The sequence below is a fragment of the Peromyscus leucopus genome, chromosome 16_21 (assembly GCF_004664715.2).
Source record: "Peromyscus leucopus breed LL Stock chromosome 16_21, UCI_PerLeu_2.1, whole genome shotgun sequence".
Taxonomy (NCBI): domain Eukaryota; kingdom Metazoa; phylum Chordata; class Mammalia; order Rodentia; family Cricetidae; genus Peromyscus; species Peromyscus leucopus.
Genome location: NC_051084.1, coordinates 797,242 through 804,177, shown reverse-complemented (window position 1 = coordinate 804,177; position 6,936 = coordinate 797,242).

The window sequence follows — 6,936 nt, the reverse complement described above, 5'->3', positions numbered from 1 at the left end:
ACTGCTTTTTTTTTATTTCTTGGAGCGGGGGGTGGGGGGTTGGGGGGGAGGAGGTTGCCACAGAAGCCTTCTATGTCTCTTATTCCCAACTATGAGTCTGCAGCCTTCAGTACCAAAGCAAAGTACACTTCCTTGCCCTTTACAGTAGTAGCAGCACAGATCATGGACTTCTACTTAGTTTCTGGCAATAGCACATACCACAACATCCAGATGACATCTGGCATCAGCAAGGACCATGAACCTCAGCAGGGTCTCCAGAGATCATCAAGTCTTATGTTGAGATTTTTTTTTTATCTATCTGGACTTGAGTTTTGTCTTTTTCTACATGTTATTATCCAAGTTTCATTGTACTATTTGTTGAAAATGCTGTCTTTTTTCCAATGTATGTTTTTGGTATCTTTGTTAAAAATCAGGTAGGTGTAGTTGTGGGGATTTATATCTAGATCTTCTATTCTATTAATTTTGGGAGAATTTGGTTGAATTTTAAGTGCCTGTTAGGTATAGAATCATATTATCTGCAACAGTGATACTTTGACTTCTTTTCCCATTTGTATCCTTTTCTTTTCCCCCATTCTCTTCTCTTCCTACTCTAGGTTAGTAGAAATGCTTATAATTTTCTTCATTTAGCATCATGTTGGCTATAGGTTTGCTGTATATAGCCATTAATATGTTGACATATGCTCCCTCCATACGTAGCCTCTCCAACATTTCACCACTACAGGATTTTTTTGTCAAGGGCCTTTTCTCTAACTAATAAGAAGACCATTCTATTTCTGTCTCTGAATCCGTATATGTACTAAACAACATTTGTTAATATACATATGTTTGTACCATACATGCATCTCTGAAATGAAACCAACTGACCATGATGAATGATCTTTTAAATATCATCTTGGATTACATTTGACAGTATTTTATTGAGAATTTTTACATTTATGTTCACCATAAAGTTGGCTTATATTTTTCTTATTGTGTCATTTTCTGACTTTGGCACCAAGGTAATAATGGATTTATAAAAGGAGTTTGGAAGCCTTCCTTTCTTCTCCATCTTATAGAATAGTTTGAGTAATGTTGATGCTAATACTTATTTGAATGGTAGAGTTCTGCAGTGAATCCATTTGTACCAAGACATTTTTTGTTATGAGAAATTTTATTACTGCCTCTACATCATTATTAGTTATATATCTCTATTAATTATTTATTTCATCCTGTTTTAATTTTCATAGATCATATGCATTAAAGAATTTATACATTTCTTTTAGTTATTTCCAATTTATTGGAATAGAGGTTTTTAAAGTATATCTTTATGATTTCTGAATTCCGTTAGTATCAGTTGCGATGTCTCCCTTTTTATCTATAATTCTATTAATTTTGGGCTGTCTTTCTCACTCCTTTTTTGTTAATTTGGCTACAAATTTGTCAATATTATTTATCTTTTCAAAGAACCAACTCTTCATTTTATTGATTCTTTGCATCTTTTTTTGCATTTGTATTTCTTAAGTTTTTGCTTTGATTTTTAATTATTTCTCCCCATTTACTGTTTTGAGATTTGGCTTCTTCTTATTTGTCTAAATTTTAAAGAAACTCTAAAACCTTAAGGTATATCATTAATTTTTTCATTCGAGTAGTCTCAGATCTTTTCAATGTGTGCTTTTAAGACTATCACTCTTAAAACTGTCTCCCCTTGTGTACCATAGATTTTAGTAAGTTGTGTGTTCATGTTCACAATGTTCTGTGATTTTTTAAATTTATTTCTTGACTTCTTCATTGTCCCATTTATCATCCAGTAATATGTCCTTGCAGCTTCTCTTCTCTCATTCTCTTTCTCTCTTACATTCTCTCCCTCCTCCCTTCCCTCCATCTCTTTCCCTCCATCTATCTCTCTCTCTCTTTTAAACAGTCAAATAAGCAAGATGTGATAGAGGCCTTGCTTGCAAAGTTTCAAATGAAACCAAAGACTCTATCAGAACCATTTGTGTAATATTTTGGATTAATGAATCTGTGGAAGTAAAAACAATTGCTTTGCTTAAACAGTGGATACTGGGTAGTTGAAGAATCATATGTGATTAATAAGAGATTTCCATCATTATGGCAAAATCTTCTGGGAAGCATTTCTTTATGGTCAGCACACAGAAGCTGAGGTCTATGTGGGATCATGGCTACAACTCAAACTGGACACAAGAGTCTTGTGTAGAGCACTGTTTTTGAAGGCATAAAGGATTAAAAGGGGCCATGGAGAGTGGCTGAGGCCTAGCAACACTTGGTAGTATCAGAGTCCTTAAGGAGAGGCAAGGAGACCACTGGTAAAGATTCGATCTGAGTTTTAATGAGACCCAAGTATATTGGAGATGCCAAAGCCATAGGATGTCCACCATGATGCTGGAGGGTGTGAAGTGGAACTGGCCTAACCTTATAAGACAAGCTGTGTTTGCTACAGGTGGAAAAGCCAGAGAGGTTAGACTGACCTTTGGAGTCCAGAACATCATGAGTGAGTCCCAGATGTCAGACATTGTGCTACATTGCTAGACTTTGGTTTTGTTTAAAAGTGACTGGAATAAGAAAGCATACAAGTTGATTTTGATTTCACATTTAAAAGACTTTGAATTATTAAAGATAATTTGGCATTCTAAATAATTGAAATGTAGAAAGAAGGAGTATTTTAAAGGACTATATTTTTTATATTATGATATTAAAGTGAAATTTGGGGCACAAACAAGAAAAGTAAGGTTATGGTTTAACAGTGATGTGTTTGTCAATTAAAAAGAGGTAGACTTATAATGGGAAGAAGGAATCTCAGTTGAAAATTTTCCTCTATCACATTGGCCTGTACACATGTCTGAGGAAGACTATCTTGATTGATGATTGATGTAAAAGGGCCAAGCCCAACGTGCACCACACCATTCCTAGGCAGGTGGACATGAGCTATATAAGGCAGCAAGCTGAGCAAGCTAGAGGAAACAAGCCAGTATAAAGTGTTCCACTGTGGTTTCTACTTCAATAACGTGCCTTAAGTTTCTGTCTTGGCTTCCTTCAATGGTAGACTGCAACCTGTAAGATCAAATAAGCCCTTTCCTTCATATGTTGCTTTTGACAATGATGTGTATTACAGCATCAGAAAGCGTATTAGGACCACAGGTATGACCTTACCATCCAAAGAATATAGGGAACTTTTATATTAACTTACACTTTTTGCCTAAGATAATCATCTCAAAGTCTATGCTCATTGTTCTTTTGCATTCTTTCACCTAATAGATTCTTTCTATTGCTAGAAGATAGTGTGTAATTTGTCACACATGCATACAATCACAGTATAGTGACTTACCATACTGTATATAAGTTTGACATTGCTTGCTATTAAGTGTGATTCAATAATCTATAAAATTTATCTTCAATCTTTGTTCATTCCTCTGTCATCTCTAAACAGACTATTTGATCATTATTCCAATTATGTTGCCTAACTTTAATGTTTGCTCTTTTTGATTCATCTTCCATAGAGACTCCACAGGCATCTTCTGTGGATATGAATAATATAGTTTCCATATATTATATTATGGAAATTGTAACTATTTTATAATTATATATTAGATATATAATTATAATTCACGGATAATTTAATTTCCATTCCCATTATCTTTTAGGGATTCCCTGAGAACTGAAGGATAATGTCCAAGATCTTTATGTAGACTTTTAATTTGTGGAATTGTCCTATCACTGTAAAACACCAGTGAACATGTGACTTTGACATTTCTTCCATCTAGTTGTGGAGTCTCTTTCAGGCATTCTAGAGCCTTCACTGGCCTTATAACTTGCCTTATCAATAGGTGAAATAACAGAAACACGATTTCTGAGAATGGGTTTAAGAGACCAGGTATTTTCTGATTTATTTCTTGCAAGTTAGTTAGCCATGCAGGACCCTAATTCAACTCCTGGAATATGGGAGACTATGTGGAGAAAAGACAAGGTATCAGAGCCAAAATTCAACACCAAAGGCAAGACAGCTGAGAGAGGTCATCTTCTCTCTTGAAGGCTAGTCAAGTCTCACCTGAAATAAATCACAGGAGTTACCCAGACAATATCAGCAAAAGAGTCTCTCAAGTAATCACCAAAAACAATATGAAATTTAGAAAATTAAGTCCTGAAAATGAAATTTCAAAATGAGTCTCCAATCAATGTGAGAGTGCTAGCTAAATATTTGCAATGTAGAACTTTATTTCTTTTTTCTTTTAACAGTTTCCTTTTAAGATACAACTCAAAACAATCACTCATTTGAAGTGAAAACTGGAGTTTTTGTATATTCAAATATTTTTAAACTGTCATTTCTGAAAATTATTTCAAAAATAATTTTTCTTTATCTAGCATACTATACATTCTTTATGTTTCTTGTCTGTAAGCAACCTTTAGCCTACTTTCATATGTCTACACTGGCATTTTCTGAACATTACAAGTAATACATCATGCAACTCATGGCATTTTGTGATTATCATCTTCCACATATATTGTGTTCAATATTCATCCATGTTGTAGCATGTAAAGATGTTTTGTTCTGTTTATGGCCAAGCTACCTTTTATTATACAGGCATCCCATATTTTATTTACTCATCAGTTCTTAGACATTTGGGTCGGTTCTGCCATTTGCTGTTATAAATCGCATTCATGTAGCCGGTAAACACTTGTTTGCAAGTTGTTGTGCTGATAAATATTTTCATTTCTCTTCACTGTGTATCTATGGTCAGAATTTCTGAGCCAGATGATCACTATACATTGAATCATGGAAATTGTTTATAAAGTTTCTGCACAATTTTACATTGCCATTAAAAGTCTATGAGGTTTCTGATCTTTCCATCTCCCTGCCAACATCTTCTATAACCTTCTACTTTCATTCTACCTGTTGTCATGGTCTGAGGCACTGCACAAAGTCTAGTTTTGATTTACATTAACTTCATGATTATGGTATGAAGTTGCATAATATCTTTATGTACTTATTAGAGAAATGTCTATCCCTAAGACTTGCCATTTTATTAGATTGTTTATTATCTTTATAATTAACTTATAGTCCTCCCCAATAATGAGATACAAACTCTTTATGAGAAATATAATTTGCAAAAGTCTCTACAGTTTGCTGGCTGCTTTTTCATTTTTTCACTTCCCTTTTCTGCTGTTCCTATTTGAACCCAGGACTTTAAACATACTAGGCAAGATTTCTGTTACTAGAGTACTATTGAAGTCCTTTCTTTATGCTGTCAGGGGAAAAAAATAATCATCAGTGTTACCTAACTGTAAACCCTGAGAGCTACAAGAATGATTAGATTGGTAAGACATGTCTACTGGTTCACTAATGACATGAGCATCATAGGAGTAACCAAGCATTTTATGACTAAATTTAAGTGTCACTCCACAACATGAAACTTATACTATTATTGGGTCAAGAGCCTGTGGCTAGCCAGGTCATTGGCCCTAGGGAAGAACTCACTATTTTTCTGCTAAATAAACATAGTATTAAAATTTGAATGACTTATTGTTATATCAATAAATTAAGGCATCTCTCAACATTCATCAGAGAAATTTATATTTGTGGTAGATAGTAATTAACACAGGGACCAACAACTGGTCAAGGTGCAGAGAATAAAGAACTATGGAGTGGTCAGCCTTAAAGGGGACATCTCTATCATACCTCTCCTTCAAAGGCTCGGGGACCATTGTCAATCACTTTCTGATTGTGTTTGAGGGCCACCCCACAAGAAGGAACTTATTGTTGGTTCTGTAAATCTGAGAAAGAACCTGTCACTTTTGTCATAGGCTCTAGAGGAGAACCTACTATGATTGTTTTGCTAAATGGTCAAGTTATGAGACTACCTTCTAAATGCTCATGTTTGTTAATACTCTAACTTCCTTGAGTAAGCCTTGAAGCACATTTTTTAACTTTTTGTTAAAACTCATTTTAGGCATTTATTTTGTCTTTTGTTACTTGGTCTTTTAGCATCAAGAATTTTTGCATGTTTTCTTCTGTCTGTGCTCGTATTTGATTCATTTTGTGTTAACTTCTATGTATTATGAATAAGAATTCAACTTTAATTTTTGCAAGCATCTATACATTTGCCCTATAATTGTTTCTATTAAAAATTATTCTTTCCCATTTATTAATCATGACATCCTTGTCAAAAATTAGTTGATTGTTGTCCAATGTGTATTTTAGATATCTTTGTCAAAATGAGGTTGTTGTAATTGCATGGGTTTATATCTATGGCTTCTATTCCATCTATTCCATTGATCTATGTGTCTGGTTCTGTGTTAGTATCATGTTGTATTCATCATCATGGCTCTTTCTTATAACTTGATATTGGGTATAATACTATAGACAACATTATTATTATTATGTCTATTTTTGCTCAGGATTACTTTACCTATTGGGATAATTGGTACTCCATATTAATTTCAAGATTGGTTTCTTTTCTGTTATGAATATCATGGGCATTTTTATTGGGTTTGCATTGAATCTGTAAATTGATTTTGAAAGAGTGGCCATTTTCACAAAAATGATTTTTTCCAATCTAGGACCTTCAGAGATCTTTCTATTTTCTAGTGTCTTCCTTGATTTAGTTCTCAGAATCTTAGTTTGCATCATCTCCTTAGTTGGATTACTCCAAGGTCTTTCATTTAATTTTGAGGTTATTGTAAATAGGATTGTTCCCCTGATTTCTCTCAATGTGTTGTTAGTGGTATATAGAAAAGCTGACTGCTTTTTGTATGTTAGTTTGTTATCTTAGCACTTTGCTGAAAGTATTTGTCAGTTCTAGGGGTTTATAGTAGAGTTTAAGATCTCTTGTGTATAGAATCATGTTATCTTTAAACAGGTATATTTTAATTTATTTTCTTAGGTATATTCCATATTATTTCTTTCACTTGTTTTTTTTTCTTGCTAAGACTATGGGCAGCATA